Genomic DNA, 19374 nt, shown 5'->3' with positions numbered 1-19374 from the left:
ATATCGGCTCTGATAAAAAGCAGACCCTCTATGAGGGCTAGAGTAGGTAGGATTATAATTATCATCATCTCCCTCAGGAAAGGTCACTAACTTCTCCTTTTTTGCTTTAAAGTCATTATTCTGAACCAGAAGGATTCCTTACATGATGACTTTTTTTTTTTTAAGGTGAGGCCCAACATTTCACTCTATGGGGATTGGATATGCTTTCCCTAGATACTAATTGCTTAGAGGTTTTCAAATTAACTGATTTTTTTTTAACTTTTTTTCCTAGTAGATACTATTTGAGAGTGAACATATTGCAAAGTAGAACCATATCTAGTTTGGTATACCAAGGTATAACATATGTGACTTAATATTTTGATAGTCTGTTGCTTTCATCTGTCCTAGATGAGGGACAGTTTAGAAGATTATTTTCAGTAAATGAGTTTATAACTTCTAATACTAGTTATCCATGTATCCCAATAGCAGCCGAATTTTCTATAATTTATTTCAAATCCTCTCAGACTTTACTCTTGTAAGGTAAGATTAATTGGAGTCTGATTATATAAATGTTAAGATTGTGAGGTTTTTGGGGTTACATGTTTTGTTATGTTGATTATTGTTTAATTTCTAAACCCATTCTGAGTGTCTAGTTTTTCTCAGCCTACCTCTTTGCTACACCACCTCTATTCCAGCAGAATCTCACATGCAATTTTAGTTGTTCCCAACCCTGTTATCCAGGCATACATATTATTATTAGGCATTTCCCTGCATAGTTAGTGCAGCGTTTAGCTGTTACTTACCCCTGAGAATATAGTGTGGAATTAGCAGTGGCAGGATGTGGAATTAGCAATAAAGTTCCTGGCTTGGAGTTGAAGTGAAGCAAAGAATATTCTTCTTATTCTCCCATCCACTGTGATCACACATTCTATTTAACTTCATTGCCCCTAGCTAGATGAAAGCTGATAGCTGCTAATTGTGGTCACTGGGGTGTTGGACAAATTTTTGAGTTAGAAGAGGGTTCATAGCCAAAGGAAGAACACCAGTCAGTCTAGAAAGAACACTGGGCAGCACGTGGCAGCAGTGACTGCTAACAAGCTAACAACTCGCTAAACAGCAGGCTGGGGTTAGAGCAAAGGGACACTGTAGTAATTTTCTTACTTGTATTTTCTGCACTCTAGTTTGTTCTATCTGTTGTCATGACACTAATTTTTGAAAAAATTCCCCTTTTAAGCTCATCACTAAATATTTACTGAGGACAATGAAATGTGAGGTACTTTCTGAGAAGTGAACAAAACAGACACTGCCTTCTCAAGTGGTGGTTACTTGATACCCTCTTTAAATCTTTAGTAACTCTCCATTCCTGTTTAAATCTTCACTGCCTTGAGGTCCAAGTCAGACTCATCAGCTTTGTCTTTGAGCTTCAGCAGGGTCAAATGACTGGTGGTATCGGTTTGCTCACAGTCTTGTTTTGTTTAGACCCTTCAATGTTGGCCTGCACCACGTTTCAAAGAAATTTAATGGCTATCATTAAAAAATCAAGAGCTTTCACTTGGAATTTTGTATTTCCAACTTCTTTTTTAAAAAGAAAGATGTAGCAACACTTTGTTCATTGCAACAGTTTGCATTTAGTTGGGGCTTTTGCTTTCCACCGTCCTTGTTGCCTCTTGGGTTTTTCTTACCCCTGGTCCTCTTTATTCCTTTTTATTACTTATTTAGTCTCTGTAGATAATTCAACTTGCAACCTTTGTTCTAGATAATGTGGTTCCTCACTACTATAAACTTTATTTATTTTCTTTATTATGAAACTTCTGGTATAGCCAAAGGGACATCCTCTTTAACATGGTCCACACTCCTTAACATGGCTTGCAAATCATTTCATGTACTGGTTCCTGTTTATTTCTTCAGCCTTACCTCTTTCCATTCACCTGTATAAAGTCATGTCCCAGCCATATTTGCCACCCACTTATAGGTGGTGTGCTCTGCTCTTTCTGGCCTTTACACACACTCTAATCTCTGGATGCTGTTTTGCCTGTCCTCTCATTCTTTTTTTTTTTTTTTTCTTTTTTTTTTTTTTTTTTTTTTCCAGACAGAGTCTTTCTCTGTCGCCCAGGCTGGAGTGCAGTGGCGCGATCTCGGCTCACCTTACTGCAACCTCCACCTCTTGGGCTCAAGCAATTCTTCTGCTTCAGCCTCCCAAGTGGCTGGGATTACAGGCATGTGCCACCACACCCTGCTAATTTTTGTGTCTTTAGTAGAGATGGGGTTTCACCATGTTGGCCAGGCTGGTTTCCAACTCCTGACCTCAGGTGATCCACCCATCTCGGCCTCCCAAAGTGCTGGGATTACAGGTATGAGCCACCATGCCTGGCCTGTCCTCCCATTCTCTGTCTCTGCTCCCGCAACCCCTGCTGTCCACTCTTCCCCACCACCAGTTTAGTTAATTTCTATTCATTTCACTTCTTAATTTAGGTGTTATATCCTTCGGAAAGTCTTCTGTGCTCCCGTAGGATCTGCTTAGGTACCCATCCTCTGTATTTCCATAGCTGCCTGAATTTAACCCAGTCTCAACACACCATGACTGGTTTGATGGTCTATTCTCTACAGTGTTCTGTAGCCTTTTTGAGGGCAGAACTGTGTCTTCACCTTTGATTTCTAATGCCCATCATAAAGTAGTTACATTGTAAATATTTATTAAATGGATGACTCATTTCTCTAAGCTCTTTTAATAATCATTAATTCTGAGCCTATGTGGTTTCTATTGTATGGAATATTGTTTTCATCCTTTCAACTCTTGTTCATCCTCTAAGCTTGTACTAGGGGACTATCCCTAACAAGATACTTTTTTCCGTGGCCTGTTTCAGTATCTACTTACCTTTTCCTTCTTTAAATTCTGGTAATACTTTTTAGAAATCTTGTTTTAGTATTTGGCATTTGTTTCCTGTATGTTACTTTAAATTGAAGTTATATCTAATGCCACAATTTCATTCTTAAGATATTAAAATTTGTCAGTAACCTGTGCTTTACGTGATAGTGTGTTGCCAGCTAAAATAATATATCCATTGATTAGATCGATTCATGAGTCAAACCTTTAGTACTTTCTTGGATATTGTTCCTCATTTACAGAGAACTTGGACATCTAGCCAGGAGTTTTTCTCTCTCTAGATTTCTTTATCCATTTTGGACTTCTCCCATAATAGTACTTAGTGGATGTACTTTAATTGCTTGTATATTTTTCTGTTTCTCACGCTGAACTGTAAGGGCTGAAACCGTATCTATCATATTAAAACTACCTAGTATAATATTTTAACTAATATTGGAGTTTAGAAGATCTTGATGTTCAATGTATACATGTTTGATATATGTCTATAAAGTGTTTTCAATAAGCTAGGCATGGTCATCTCATTTATTTACATGTGAACTATTACGGAGTTACACAGCTTCATTTGCGTGTCTTCTAGACATCTCAAACTTATGCAAAATTGAACTTACGTATGTTTGCATATTTTTACTGGAATGTATATTTCATGAGGGGATATTTCTGTATACCTGTAATGTAGGGCCTGGACCATAGGTAGTATTTAGTAAATGTTTATCAAGTGAGTGAGTAACTGTACAACACCAAAAAATTTTTATGTTACTGATTTAGAATATTATAGGACATAGTTAGATATATAAGAATGGCTTAGATTTATTTATTTATTTATTGTGCAGTGGCACAATCTCAGCTCACTGAAACCTCTGCTTCCTGGTTTCGGGTGATTTCTCCTGCCTCTACCTCCTGAGTAGCTGGGATTACAGGCGCTTGCCACCACACCTGGCTGATTTTTGTTTCTTCGGTAGAGACAGGTTTTCACCGTGTTGGCCAGACTGGTCTCGAACTCCTGACCTCAGGTGATCTGCCTGTCTCAGCCTCACAAACTGTTAGGATTACAGGCGTGAGCCACCCTGCCTGGCCGGCTTAGATTTATTTTACTTCACAACTTGTATCATAGAGCTTGCAGGGCTGGAAGTTGCTCTGGGTGAGTGAGTGAGTAGTGAATGAATGTGAAGGAAGGCCTAGGAAGTTACTGTATGCCACTGTAGATTTTATAAACACTGTACACTTAGGCTACACTAAATTTAATTTAAAAATTTTATTTCTTCAGCAATAAAATAACCTTAGCTTAATGTAATGTTTTTACTTTATAAGCTTATTATTATTTTTTTTTAACGTTTTCACTCTTTTGTAGTGACACTTAGCTTAAAATGCAAACTCATTATACAACAGTACAAAAATACAGGTATTTTCTTTCTTTATATCCTTATTCTGTGTGCTTTCTCCATTCAAAAAATTTTTTACTTTATTACTTTTTAAACTGTTTGTTAAAAATGAAGACACAGACACATACGTTAGTCTAGGCATACAGAGTCAGGATCATAAATATCACTGTCTTCTTCCTCTGCCTTGTCCCACTGGAAGGTCTTCAGGAGTAATAACATGCATGGAGCTGTCATCTGCTGTGATAACAATGGCTGGTCAGACATGGTGGCTCATGCCTGTAATCATAACATTTTGGGAGGCTGATGCAGGCAGATCACTTGAGCCCAGGAGTTGGAAACCAGCCTGGGCAACAGGGCAAAACCCTGTTTCTACAAAAATACAAAAAAATTAGCTGGGTGTTCATGCATCTGTAGTCCTAGCTACTCAGGAAGCTGAGGTGGGAGGATCACTTGAGTCCAGGAGGTCAAGGCAGCTGCAGTGAACAATGATCACACCATTGAATTCTAGCCTGAGTGACAGAGTGAGATCCTGTCTCAACAAAAACCAAAAACAACAATGCCTTCAGGAATACCTCCTGAGGGCCTGCCTGAGGTTGTTTAAAGTTATAAATACAAGGAATACACTCTGAAATAGCAATAAAAAATATAGTAAATACATAAACTAGTAACAGTCATTTATTATCATTGTCAAGTTTTATGGACTATACATACTTGCATGTGCTATTTTTTTTTTTTTTTTTTTTTGAGAGGGAGTCTCATTCACTCTGTCGTCTAGGCTGGGGTGCAGCAGCGCAATCTCAGTTCACTGCAGCCTCCGCCTCCCCAGCTCAAGTGATTCTCCTGCCTCAGCCTCCCGAGTAGATGGGATTACAGGCATGCACCACCACACCCGGCTAATTTTTGTATTTTTAGGAGAGACAGGGTTTCACCATGTTGGCCAGGCTGGTCTCAAACTTCTGGCCTCAAGTGATCTGCCCCCCTCGGCCACTCAAAGTGCTGAGATTACAGGTGTGAGCCACCGTGCCCGGCCGGTATGTGCTATACTTTTATATGACAGGCAGCACAGTAGGTTTGTTTATGTCAGCATCACTGCAAACACATGAGTACTATGTGATGTTATGACAGCTACTTCAGTAGGTGATAAGTATTTGTCAGCTTCATTATCTTAGGGAACCAGTGTCACATATGTGGTTTGTTGTTGACCAAAATGTTGTTATGCGACATGTGACTATATGTTTAAAAGTAACTTTGCAAAGAACTAGAAGTAAACTGTGTAACTCCAAAATTCGGTAGGGGAAGAGGAAAACAGATAGTACTACCTTGACCAAAATCTTTAAATCCATTCACTTTTATCTCTACCATTTGTCAGCTACCCTAAGCCACCATCTCTTTTCTGGGCTACTCTAATAGTATACTAATTAGTCTCTCCAATTCCATATGTGTTTTAAAAATTAAAATATAATGGAAGTCACTTACATCCTTAAAAGTATTTCAAGGTACTTATTGTACCTAGAATAAAATCCAGGTTGTGTTGTTTTGTTTGAGACAGGGTCTCACTATGTTGCCCAGGCTAGAGTGCAGTGGCACGATCACAGCTCACTGCAGCCTTGACCTCCCAGGCTCAAGTGATCCTATCACCTCAGCCTCCTGAGTAGGGGGGTCCACAGGTGTGTGCTACCATGCCCAACTAATTTTTGTGTGTGTGTGTGTGTGTGTGGAGATGAGGTCTTGCTGTGTTGCCCAGGCTGGTCTTGGTCTCCTGGGCTCAGGAGATCCTCCTGCCTCAGCTCCCCAAACTGTTGGAATTACAGGCATGTGCCATGATGCTCAGCCAAAATCTAGGTTCTTTAACATGGCTCATAAAGCCCTTCTTGGCCTGGTCTGCCTATCTCTCAAGTTTTATCTCATGTAATTTTTCCCCTTATTCAATATTCTCCAGCCTTACTAACTTTCTTTCAGTTTCTATAACACTCTTTGTATTATTTAAATCTAATTGTATCTTTTTTTTTTTTTTTGAGATGGAGTCTTGCTCTGTTGCCCAGGCTGGAGTGCAGAGGCACGATCTTGGCTCACTGCAGCCTCTCTCTCCTGGGTTCAAGTGAGCACGTCTGGCTAATTTTTGTGTTTTTAGTAGAGACGGGATTTCACCATGTTGACCAGGCTGGTCTTGAACACTCCTGACCTCAAGTGATCCTCCTACCTCGGCCTCCCAAACTGCTGGGATTACAGGCATGAGCCACCATGCGTGGCCAAATCTTTCTTGATTCTTATTCACCCCCACTCCTGTTAAAACCTCTCATGGTATTGGGTAGGGTGGGGAAAAATGAACACCACAGTTTGTAATTATATATATGTAGCTAATTTTTTTTTATTACCATTGTATTCCTAACACTAAGCATGATGCTTGGCACCTAGTAGGTGCTCAGTGTAAAATAAGTGTACAGCAAAAGAAGGAAAACAAGGAAAAATTCAGAGAAAACATGAAAACAAGACCAAACGTGCTTGTTAAAAGTGTAAAGGCCCCATGATATAGCTTAGCTATTAAGCAAGATTTACATTAGATTAAATACAAAGCCCACCTATACACTTAGTGTTTAGAAACACACTAGAACAAAATTACTAGGGGGATTGGAAATAAATGGATGGTCAAAACAAGATACCAGGCAAATATAAGCAAAAAAAAAAAAAAAATCAGTGGATTCGTATTATTAGAAAAAGTTGAATTAAAAGCAGTAGACCTCAGGTGAGAAAAAGAGACAATGATAATCTAGGGTATAGTTTCTAATATGAAGAGGTCCACAGATCTTTACTTTTTAAAGATGAAGCACAAAAGTATTTAGAGTGAAAACTATAAATTCAGGGAAGAAGAGAGAGACAGTAATGGGAGTACTTTAAACATTGACAGCAATGGTAGACTTTAAAAACATTTTTCAGTCCTTGCTGCATCAAAGAGATAAAGAAATATGATATAAAGAATCTGAGTCATATAATTTGCCTGTCTGATTTATAAGGCTGATGTAATAAATATATCATTCTGTTGTTGTAAAGGGAAAAAATACTTTTAAAATTTCCCTCAGAACATTTTTAAAAATAGGTTATATTTTTAAACATTTTTAAGTAGGTTACATTGTATTATAAAGAAAGCTGAAAAAAACCTAAAAAGTAGAATATTATTAACCACATACTCTACAATGAAATTGTAGGTTAATAACAAAAGGGAGAGCCAGAAACCAAACCTTTCCAAATCCCAAAACAAAAACCTCAATTACTTGAATTTAAAAATGTAAAATTATTGTCCCTGAAAAAAGAAAAAACTTAAAGGTCTAAAGATACTGCAAACTGGCAACTGTAGTAGAAAATAATTACAATAAAAATGAAAGACATGAATAGCATACAGGATACAAATAAAATTATTTCTAAGAATTTCATTACTAGAAAATGAAAACAGATTAAACACTCAACAAAAGAATTTAATACAAGAATAACAAAATAAACCTAAGGAAAGCTGGAAAAAGTAATTGGTGAAGATAAGGAATAGTAAATAATGGATTAGAAAACAGAAAAAATAGTTAAGTAAAACAGAACTTGTCCTTTAAAAGTAAGACTAGCTAACAATCTTTTTTTAACAAAGGGAGAAAGTACAAAAAGCAAAACTAGGATTATGAAAAAGAAGTAACTATAAACAGTATTAACAATTATTTTTTATTTTATTGTTTATTTTTTTGAGACGGTTGCACTCACTCTGTTGCCCAGGATGGAGTGCCATGGTGCTGTCACAGCTCACTGCAGCTTCTGCTTCCCAGGCCCAAGAGATCATCCTTCCTCAACTTCCAAAGTAGCTAGGACTACAGACTCTTGCCACCGTGCCCAGCTCATTTCTAAAATTTTTTGTAGAGATGTGGTCTTGCTGTGTTGCCCAGGCTGGAATCAAAACTCCTGGCTTCAAGTAATCCTTTGGCCTCAGCCTCTCAAAGTGCTGGGATTACAGACGTAAGCCACCACATCCAGCAAAAACAATCTTAATAAAACGACAGAAGTAAATTGTTATGGCATTGTATAATATATTAAAACAGCATATTTTGATTACAATTTTTCTTCAACCCTTTCAGAATTAAATGTAGCTGCTTTTATTATTAAGAAAGTATATGCTGTAGTGAATACATACACTACTGACCTGTTTTCTTGTGCTGATCATTTTTATGTGAATTATTAACAAAATGTGCTTGTCTTAGAGTAATTTTCTTCTGATGCGTGTTATCTGTAGCATACACCATCAATTGGTACTTATGAAACCCCATCTAATATTAGTATTAACCTAAGAAACAATCAGAAATGTAAAATTTCCTAAGATTTTGTATATGCTGCAAAAAAGGCGTATACTGTATGTTTAGTCTATAATGTATGTATCATAAACATCAGATACATATAGACAATATATGTGTGTGTACCTATGCACAGTCACATATACATATACACAGGTCTAACTGGGAAACTTTCACATTTCTGCTACTGTGCATCATCATGCTCTCAGGCCCCTAATGGTTCTCCTTGTTTCCAGTCTGTCCCTGATGCCCTTGCATTGTCATGGTTGTGGATTTGAAAATGGATTCAGTGTTTTAAACCTTTAATTATAGTACATTTAAAATATCTGCAAAAACAGAATAGCATTAAAAAATCCTAATAAAGATTGAACTTGTAATAGATAACTGCCTGTTCTTTCTGATTCAAATCCCAGGCTCCAGACCAGTTAATATATCAATCAGAATTCTCCATATCCTGCCTCTAACTTGCCTTTCCAGCTTATCTCTTGTTATAATCTCAGTATAGTTGCAGTTGTAGTTGATTATTTACTAGTAGGTTTTCTGAAAAAGATTTGGAAATTTTATACATCTTCTTGAGATTGTGACTTTGCTTATAGTGCTCTCTCTACCTTAATTGCCCTGCTTTTCAGCTCCATCTGTTGAAATTCTACACACACTCTAGGCTCAGTTTAAAAATCATCTCTACAGGAAGGCTTTCCTGACACATTTCCACTCTGACTCTCCCAGTTGTAGGTATAGTCTCAGCATTACCTACCTCTCATATTTATTCAACAAATACTTGAAAGTATACTACGTTCTGAGTCATTACTAGATTCATCATGTCTGTTTCCCCTACTAAATTGAGACTCCATGATGAGATAAGAACCATCTGTCTTCATCTTTTAGTCTCCTCTTGCATTTAGCACAGTGCCTTGCATGTAATAGAAGCTTTGAAGTGAATAGTGTCTCAACGGTGAACTTTTGTTTTTTTTTGTAAATAGGTTATTACATAATAAAATTGTACATGTGAATACTTAGAACATTTTTTAAATTAAAAGCATTTCTGACTGGGCACTGTGGCTCACGCCTATAATCCCAGCATTTTGGGAGGCATAGGTAGGTGGATCTACATGTGGCCAGGAGTTTGAGACTAGCGTGGCAAACATGGCGAAACCCTGTCTTTACTAAAAATACAAAAATTAGTGGGCATAGTGGTGCATGCCTGTAATCCCAGCTACTCAGGAGGCTGAGGCGTGAGAATTGCTTGAGCCCGAGAGGCAGAGGTTGCAGTGAGCCAAGATTGTACCACTGCACTCCAGCCTGGGTGACAGAGTGAGACTCTGTCTCAAAAAAAAAAAAAAAAAGCAAAATATATATATTTCAAAGTTTAGAGCATATGGCTAAGGACAAAGAAGATAATTAAATGATCTTAGAAACCAAGAAATAATGACAGACTAAAATATTTTTGAATACATTGATTTATTCTATTCATTTGATTAGCTCTATTCCCATTCCTGTCCCTTTTTCTCTCTTCTGTATTCCTCTTTCCCACACCAGAAACCACTGTCTTTTCACATGTTTTTGGTAAACAGATTTATTACCTATTTTTGTGTGACAGACTACTCCAAAACATTTATTTTCTCACAGTTCCTGTGAGTCAGGAATTTGGGAGCAGCTTAACTGGGTGGTTCTGGCTCTGGGTTTCTCCTGAGGGTGCAACTAAGATAACAGCTGAGGCTGCAGTTACCTGAAGGCTTGGCTCAGCTGGAACATTTTCTTCCACGACAGCTCATAGGGCTGCTTGAGTGTCCCCATGACATAGAGCTGGCTTCCCCCAGAGTGAATGATCCAGGAGTAAACAGGATGAAAGTCACAGTGTCTTTTATGACTTAGCCCCAGAAATCCCACATTGTAATTTCTGCAGTGTCCTGGTTATACAAGTCAGACGTATTCAGTGTGGGAAGGACAAAGGCATGAATGCAAGAGATGTGAACCTCAAAGAATAAGAACAAATAGTTATTATTTATTAATACTTATTTGTAAGACAATATATTAAGGTATTTTCATGCTGTATATATTTTACTCCTCAGAATTACTGTTTTGTAAAAGAGAAATGAGGATTTTTACTAAGTATCGGAGTAGGATTTGAATTCAGGCAATCTGACTTCAGAGCCAAGCTCTTAAACGTTATGCCATTGTATCTCAATCTTTAGTATTCTTGGAACACAAAGAATATAGAAGCATACCACTAATTTTTGTAAGTTAAAAAAAAAAAAGATTACATCTTCAGTAATAAAAACAAGCTGGGCTGTAATCCCAGCACTTTGGGAGGCCAAGGCGGGAGGATGGCTTGAGGCCAGGAGTTTGAAACTAGCCTGGGCAACATAACAGAACCCCGTCTCTACAAAAATTTTATTAAAAATTGGCTGGGCATGGTGGTGAGCACCTGTAATACCAGTTACTTGGAAGGCTGAGGTGGGAGGATTGCTTGAGCCCAGGAGTTTGAGGTCACAGTGAGCTATGATTGTGCTGCTGCACTCCAGCCTGGGTGACACAGCAAAATGCTATTGGTCAATCAGTAAATAAATAGAATAATAAATAAATAAAAATATAAAATAGTAATAATAATTAGTACTTAAAATAATCATTATTCATAATAAACCAAATCTGTGAAACCGATATTGTATTACTAGGTTCTATGTGGGGCTCATGAGCTTGAACTATATATATCAGGTTCCTCATTTAGTATGTTTCATTTCCTCTGAATTTCTACTACCTCCTATGCTAATTTAAAATTATAGTTTGCTGAATTGGTGGCAAGCAATGGCTTGCTCAGATAATTCTGAATATTCAGATTGAACTTGATCCAGAAATTAAGGATAATTTCCTACTGATGGGTGTTTCTTTTACCCTCAGACCCTTGATGAGCTTTGTCCCTCTAAAATGCTAACAGTTTGAATATTCCAAATTGAGGCATTGGCAAATTTAATACTAATCTGCTTCCTGGTTACTCCTAGTGGGAAAGTTAATTTTTCTTTTTTTCTTTCTTTTTTTTCTTTTTGAGATGGAGTCTTGCTTTCGTCACCCATGCTAGAGTGCAATGGCGTGATCTTGGCTCACTGCAACCTCCACCTCCTGGGTTCAAGCGATTCTCCTTTCACAGCCTTCCAAGTAGCTTGGGATTACAGGCACCTGCCACTATGCCCGGCTAATTTTTGTATTTTTAGTAGAGACGGGGTTTCACCATGTTGGTCACGCTGATCTCAAACTCCTGACCTCAGGTGATCCACCCCTCCACCACCCTCAGGAAAGTTATTTTCTTGATCAACCCTAATATACCATATTTTATTTTTATTTATTTTTGTTTATTCATTTATTTATTTTGAGCTGGAGTTTTGCTCGGTCACCCAGGCTGGAGTGCCGTGACACCATCTCGGCTCACTGCAACCTCCGCCTCCCAGGTTCAAGCTCCTGCCTCGGCCTCCCAAAGTTCTGGGATTACAGGCCTGAGCCACCATGCCCAGCCTTTTTTTTTTTTTTTTTTTTTTTTTTTTGAGACAGAGTTTGGCTCTGTTGCCCAGGCTGGAGTACAGTGGTGCAATCTCAGCTCACTGCAACCTCCGCCTCCTGGGTTCAAGCAATTCTCTTGCCTCAGCCTCCTGAGTAGGTGGGATTATAGGCATGTACCACCATGCCTAGCTAATTTTGTATTTTAGGGGTTTCACCACGTTGGCCAGGCTGGTCTCGAACTCCTGACCTCAGATTACCCACCTGCCTCGGACTCCCCAAAGTGTTGGGATTACAGGCGTGAGCCACCATGCCCGGCCCAGCCTGACTTTTTAAAATTAAAAAATAAATTTATTGTATTGTGTCCTGTATCTAGAACACTGCAGTAAAGCAAATATCACAACAAAGCAAGTCATACAAAGTTTTTGGTTTCCTAGTTCATATAAAAGTTATGTTTACACCATACTGTAGTTTGTTAAATGTGTAATAATAGCATTATGTCCAAAAACAACAATGTATATACCTTAATTTAAAAATATAGCTAAAAAATTCGAATGACCATCTGAGCTTTCAGCTAGTTGTAATCTTTTTGCTGGTGGAGGGTCTTGTCTTGATGTTGATGGCTGCTGAGTGATCGTGTTGGTGATTGTTGAAGGTTGGGGTGGCTGTAGCATTTTTTAAAATTAAGACAATAAAGTTTTCCACATTGATTAACTCTTCCTTTCATGAAAGATTTATCTGTAGCATGCAATGCTGTTGCATAGCATTTTACTCACAGCAAAATTTCTTTCAAAATTTGAGCCAGTCCTCTCAAGCCCTGTTGCTTCTTTATCAATTAAGTTTATGTAATATTCTAAATCCTTTGTTGTCATTTAAACTGTGTTCACAGCATCTTCACCAGGAGTAGATTCCATTCAAGAAACCACTTTGTGTGTTTATCTGTAATAAGCAACTCTTCATCTGTGAAAGCTTGATGGTGAGATTGCAGCAATCCAGTCACATCTTCTTGTTCCACTAATTCTAGTTCTGTTTTTTTGTTTGTTTGTTTGTTTCTTTGTTTTTTGCGACAAAGTCTGGCTCTATTGCCCAGGCTGGAGTGCAGTGGCGTAATCTTGGCTCACTGCAGCCTTCGCCTCCCGGGCTCAAACCATCCTCCTACCTCAGCTTCCCAAGTAGCTGGATCTACAGTCGTGCACCACCAAGCCCAGCTAATTTTTTGCATTTTTGGTGGAGACGGGGTTTCGCCATATTGGCCAGATCTGGTCTTGAACTTGTGAGCTCAAGTGATCTGCCCTCCTCGGCCTCCCAAAGTGTTGGGATTATAGGCGTAAGCCACCACACCGGCCTAATTCTAGTTCTCTTGCTATTTCTACCACATCTGCTGTTACTTCCTCCACTGAAATCTTGAACCATTCAAAGTCATCCATGATAATTGGCATCAACTTCTACCAAACTCCTGTTCATGTTGATATTTAGAGCTCCTTCCCTGAGTCACAGATGTTCTTAATGACCTCTAGAATGGCGAAGCCTTTCCAGAAGGTTTCAATCTACTTTGCCGAGATCCATCCAAGGAATCACACTATCTGGCAGCTATAGCCTTATGAAATGTATTTCCAATATAATGAGACTTGAGGGCCGGGCGCGGTGGTTCATGCCTGTAATCCCAGCACTTTGAGAGGCTGTGGTGAGTCAATCACCTGAGGTCAGGAGTTTGAGACCAGTGCGGTTAACATGGTGAAGCCCTGTCTCTACTAAAAATATAAAAATTAGCCAGGCATGGTGGCACATGCCTGTAGTCCCAGCTACTCAGGAGACTGAGGCAGGAGAATTGCTTGAACCTGGGAGGTAGAGGTTGCAGTGAGCCGAGATGGCGCCACTGCACTCCAGCCTGGGTGACAGAGCAAGACTCTGTCTCAAAAATAGTAATAATAATAATAAGACTTTAAAGTTGAAATTACTCCTGGATCCATGGGGCTGCAGAATGGATGCTGTCTTAGCAGGCATGAAAACAACATTAATCTCCTTGTACATGTCCCTTAGAGCTCTTGGGTGACCAGGTGCATTATTAAAGAGCAGTAATATTTTGAAAGGAATCTTTTTATCTGAGCATAGGTCTCAATAGTGAGCTTAAACAGTGAGCTAAATATTTTAAATTCAGGTCTTAACAGTGAGCTGAATATTTTTAATTCAGTACACTATGCTGTAAACAGATGTGCTATCATCCAGGCTTTGTTGTTTCATTTATAGAGCACAGGCAGAGTAGATTTAGCATAATTTTAAAGGGCCTAGGAATTTTGGAATGGTCAGTGAGCATTGGCTTCACCTTAAAAGTTACCAACTGCATTAGCCCCTAACAATAGCTCCTAACAAGAGAGTCAGCCTGTCCTTTGAAGCTTTGAATTGAGGCATTGACTTTTCATCTCTAGCTCTGAAAGTCGTAGATGGCATCTTCTTTCAATAGAATGCTTTTTTGTCTACATTGAAAATCTGTTGTTTAGTGTAGCCACCTCTATCAACTCTCTTAGCTAGACCTTCAGTATAACTTGATGCAGTTTTTATATAAGCACTTGCTGCTTCACTTTGTAATTTTTTCATATGAAGGTGGCTTGACTTTTCCGCAGCTTCCTCACCTCTTTCAGCCTTCACAGAGTGGAACGGAGTTAGGGTCTTGCTGTGGATTAGGCTTTGGTTTAATGAAATGTTGTGACTGGTTTGATCTTCTATCCAGGCTAAAACTTTTCTCCATATCCCAGTAGTAAGGCTGTTTTGCTTCCTTATCATTTGTGTGTTCCCTGGAGTAGTATTCTAAATTTCCTTCAACAACTTTTCCTTTATAGTCACATCTTGGCTAACTGGCACAAAAGGCCTAGCTTTTGGTCTGTCTCGGCTTTTGACATGCCTTCCTCACTAAGCTTAATCATTTCTAGCTTTTGATTTAAAGCGAGAGATGTATGCCTCTTCCTCGCACCTGAACAATTATTAGACACCATTGTTGAGTTATTAATTGGCCAAATTTTAATATTATTGTGTCTCAGGGAAGAGGGAGGTTCAAGGAGAGGGAGAGACAGGGAACAGCTGGTCAGTGGAGCAGCCAGAACACAAAACACTTACCAATTTAGTTCACCGTCATATACAGGTGTGGGCCTTGGCTCCTCAAAACAATGACAGCAGTAACATCAAAGATCACCAATCATAGATCACCATAACAGATATAATAATAACGAAAACATTTTATGAATTACCAAAATGCGACACAGAGACAACTTTTACATGCTGTTGGAAAAATGGCGCCAATAGCCTTGCTGAGCACAGGATTGCCACAAACCTTCAATTTGTAAAAAGTAATAAAGTAATGCACAATAAAATGAGATGTGCTCTTGTGTTCATGCTATTCAAGATTTTCATTGTATGTCCTGATATGGATATCACTTGAGTTGTGGTCTAGAAATTATATATGATCATTTAGGATACTTTCAGTTTCTTGAAATGTAAATTCTTTTTCCTGCAATAGCCAGTTTATATTAAGATGGAAAATTCAATATATTCAATAATATTTTCTTTCTGTGGAAAAAACATTACGACCATTCTGACCACATTGAGTGTGGGAAGTGTATTTTTGATTGCCAATTACATACTGAGGTTTAAAGCAACGTGAAGATTAGGCAATCATTTGCAGCCTCTTCTATAACTTTGTATCTACACAGGTAAAGTTCTGATTCCAGCTTATCTTTTCCAATGATATTGTAGTTCAGTTTATGTTATAGTTTCACTCTACTAGAAATAACTTTTCTTCAGTTTTGATGTAAGTGATAAACCAGAAGTCATTGTTCACGTCTTTCTCAAATAGATTGTCTATAATTACGTAACAAGCTGATTGATTTTTTTTTTTACATTTGTGTTTTGTTCCAACTGTAAAGCAAAAATACCTGTTACCATGTAATAGTGTTAACTCTTCTACATTGCATGCTATCAGCATTATAAAATACCCGGCCACATCATATGTTAACAGAATTTTGTGCCTTCTGCTTCCTCGTCAAACATATCATGAACTTTGTGAATTTTTTAAAAACCTTCTTTATAATGTTTTTATATTGTAAATACAACTATAAATGATGCTTTTGTAGTTTTAACCTTCTTTTTTTGTGAAATAATTCATCAGTTTACACAGAAGAGCATATTTTGCCCTTGTTTTATAAAACCTTACTTTGTTTGGCAGAGAGGTACTTTATGTTGAAAATTATTCAAAAACTTTGATGTTTTATGCCACTATTTGAAAAAAGATTACACTAGGTAACACTGGCCACTAGAAGCAAAAGGATGTTAAAGAACATCCTTTTGTTTGTAAAACAAGCAAAATGTAAAATGTAAAAAACTGTTAAAAAACAGTTTTCAGATACTTATTACTACACTTCTCATTCATACTTTTCTGGGTACTTGGCATAGACATCACAGTTATAAATTCATTTACCCAGTTCATACTGATTGACATTTCACATTCCATTGAAGCCTTGTTTATTGTTTGCTTTCACATCATTATTTTGAATTCTGGCATCTGTGAATTATTTTCATCTGTGCTTTTATGAGTTAAAACAATTTTTATGAGTTTGAATTATTTACATAAGAACAGCAGGGTTTCTGTGAAAAATCATAATTACCTTTTAAGTTTATGATTATACCAGGCTACCTGTAGAGCATACAATAGACTGACAGAGCCCACTATTGGTATAGAGACTGTGCTTTGAGAATACTGCAGTAAGCTGTTCCAGGAGCAGTTATTCAAAGAGCCACAGATCTGATCATTACACAAGAAGTAACAGCTCTGGCTGGTAAAAGGCAGTGGAGACACAGGATGAAAGGCGCAATAATGCTACTGCCTGACTATGACTCTTAAAACCAGTGTCTTACCAGCACCAGGGCAGGGAGTAGAGGGAAAGCAGTAGGGGAAGTAGTAAGGAAAGAGCACAGAGTAAACTGTGTAACAGGAATAAGCACACATTAAAATGAGCATCACAAAGAAGTGAAACACCAACTAGCACAGTTGTATTAGAATAAGTGAAGGGCAAATCAAGTATTATTGACTTCAGTAACCTCAAACAAAGGACAGCTTGTCCCACTCTGAATGTGCTGTAACCTAATGGATGATTTGTTGCAGTCCAGTGTGAATTAACTGAGTGCCATAACTTCTATGTAATATATAAAGATTCAGTTGCCCAGAGCTAGGTGTATCAAAGAAGCCATTCTCCCATTACGGGCACCAGATTTTCTGTAGTGAAGAATGGCATCTCAATATTTTTTTTATTTTTATTTTTTTGAGACAGTGTCTCGCCGTGTCGCCCAGGCTGGAGTGCAGTGGCACAATCTCAGCTTAATGCAACCTCCGTCTCTTGGATTCAAGCGATTCTCATGCCTCAGCCTCCTGAGTAGCTGGGATTATAGGCACGCACCACCACATCCAGCTAATTTTTCTATTTTAGTAGAGATGGGGTTTTGCCATGTTGACCAGGCTGGTCTCAAACTCCTGGCCTCAAGCAATCCACCTGCCTCAGCCTCCCAAAGTGCTGAGATTACAGGCATGAGCCACCTGTGCCTGGCCTCAATACTTGAAATATTATAGTATAAATACATATATTAGTTATCTACTGCTGCATAACAAATTACCCTGAACTTAGCTACTTACCGACATTTATATCTCACAGATTTCTATGGATAAGGAATCTAGGTACAGCTCAGTTGGGTCTATTGATTCAGGATCTCCCGATACGAGGCTGCAATCAGCGTTGTGACTGGGGCTGAAGCTCTCTCAAGGGTCCAGACAGGAGGAATCACTCACTTCCAGGCTTATTCAGGTGGCTGTTGACCTCAGTTCCTTGCTGGCAGTTGGACCGAGGACATTAGTTCCTGATGACCTGTTGACCAGAGGCTTCCCTCAGTTCTTTGCCACATGGGCCACTCTGTTAGGGGAGATCACAACAAGGGAAGAGAGTGAGGATAGAAGCTAGAGTGTTTTAGTAAGCCAATTTTGGAAATGACATCCAATCAGTTTTTGCTGTATTCTATTTATTAGAAGCACCTCACTAGGTCCAGCCCACATGTACGGAAGGGGTTTGGATAAGGGCATGAGTACCAGGAGGCAGGGATTACTAGTGGCCATTTTAGAAGGCTGCCTGCCACAATAAACATTTTCATGAGTGAGTAAATCAATGAAACAAATGAAAGAAACTTAGGAAAAATACTTTGTACTAGTAAGTCCTCCAGAATTATAGGTTGCAGAAATGGAAGCTGAATTGTAAAAGAAAAAATTAATACCTAGAAAAGACTTATTTTAGCTAAAACTAGGCATGGTTTATTAGTCAGTATACTATCAGTCCGTCCATATCGTAAAGAACTATTTGGAAAATTGTTTTCTGTGAACTCTAAATCAAATAACATCTTTTAATACTACTGATTTCTTTTTTTTTTTTGCCTTTTAGACAGGGTCTCACTTCATTGCCAAGGCTGGAGTATAGTGGTGCAATCATGGCTCACTGCAGCCTCAACCTCCTGGGCTCAAAGCAGTTCTCCCACCTCAGCCTCCCAAGTAGCTGGGTGGCACGTGCCACCACGCCTGGCTTATTTTTATATTTTTTGTAGAGATGGGGTTTCACCATGTTACTAGGCTGGTCTCAAACTCCTGAGCTCAAATGATCTGCCCATCTCAATTTCTATATTTAGAAAACTTAGACTTTCAGATTTGATGTGTTTCAGTCACTGGTTCCCAACTCTCGTTGCACATTGTTATTATTGAGGTGGAATCTCGCTTTGTTGCTGAGGCTGCACTGCAGTGGTGCAATCTTGGCTCACTAAAACCTCTGTCTCCTGGGTTCAAGCGATTCTCCTGCCTCAGCCTCCTGAGTAGCTGAGATTACCGGCTCACACCACCACGCTCTGCTAATTTTTGCATTTTTAGTAGAGACGGGGTTTCACCACGTTGGCCAGGCTGATCTCGAACTCCTGACCTCAGGTGATTCAGCCACTGTGGCCTCCCAGAGTGCTGGGATTACAGGTGTGAGCCAATGTACCCGGCCTCACTGCACATTAGAATCACCTTGGAAAATTCACAACTAAACAAAAAAGAGGATACTGGGCTCTATCCCAGTCTAAGTAAATTAAGTTCCTAAAGGTGGAGCCCAGACAAGTGTATTTTTTCTTTCTTTTTGAAAGAGAGAGGGTCTCGCTTTGTTTCACAGGCTGGAGTGCAGAGGCACAGTCATAGCTCATTATAACCTCAAACTCCTGGCCTCAAGCTGTCCTCCCGCCTCAGCCTTCTGAGTACATAAGACTACAG

The 19374-nt window shown here is 38.7% G+C and overlaps 1 protein-coding gene across 7 annotated transcripts in view; it reads left to right on the top strand.

The window, feature by feature from the left end:
* The window catches only part of YAF2 (YY1 associated factor 2), a 76797-nt gene that overhangs the window by 37478 nt on the left and 19945 nt on the right, over window positions 1-19374 (top strand). The gene's annotated exons all lie outside the window — the stretch shown is intronic.

The sequence above is a fragment of the Pongo abelii genome, chromosome 10 (assembly GCF_028885655.2).
Source record: "Pongo abelii isolate AG06213 chromosome 10, NHGRI_mPonAbe1-v2.0_pri, whole genome shotgun sequence".
In the NCBI taxonomy this organism is placed as follows: domain Eukaryota; kingdom Metazoa; phylum Chordata; class Mammalia; order Primates; family Hominidae; genus Pongo; species Pongo abelii.
Note: the sequence above shows the minus strand (reverse complement) of the source record. Positions and strands in the feature narration are given on the sequence as shown.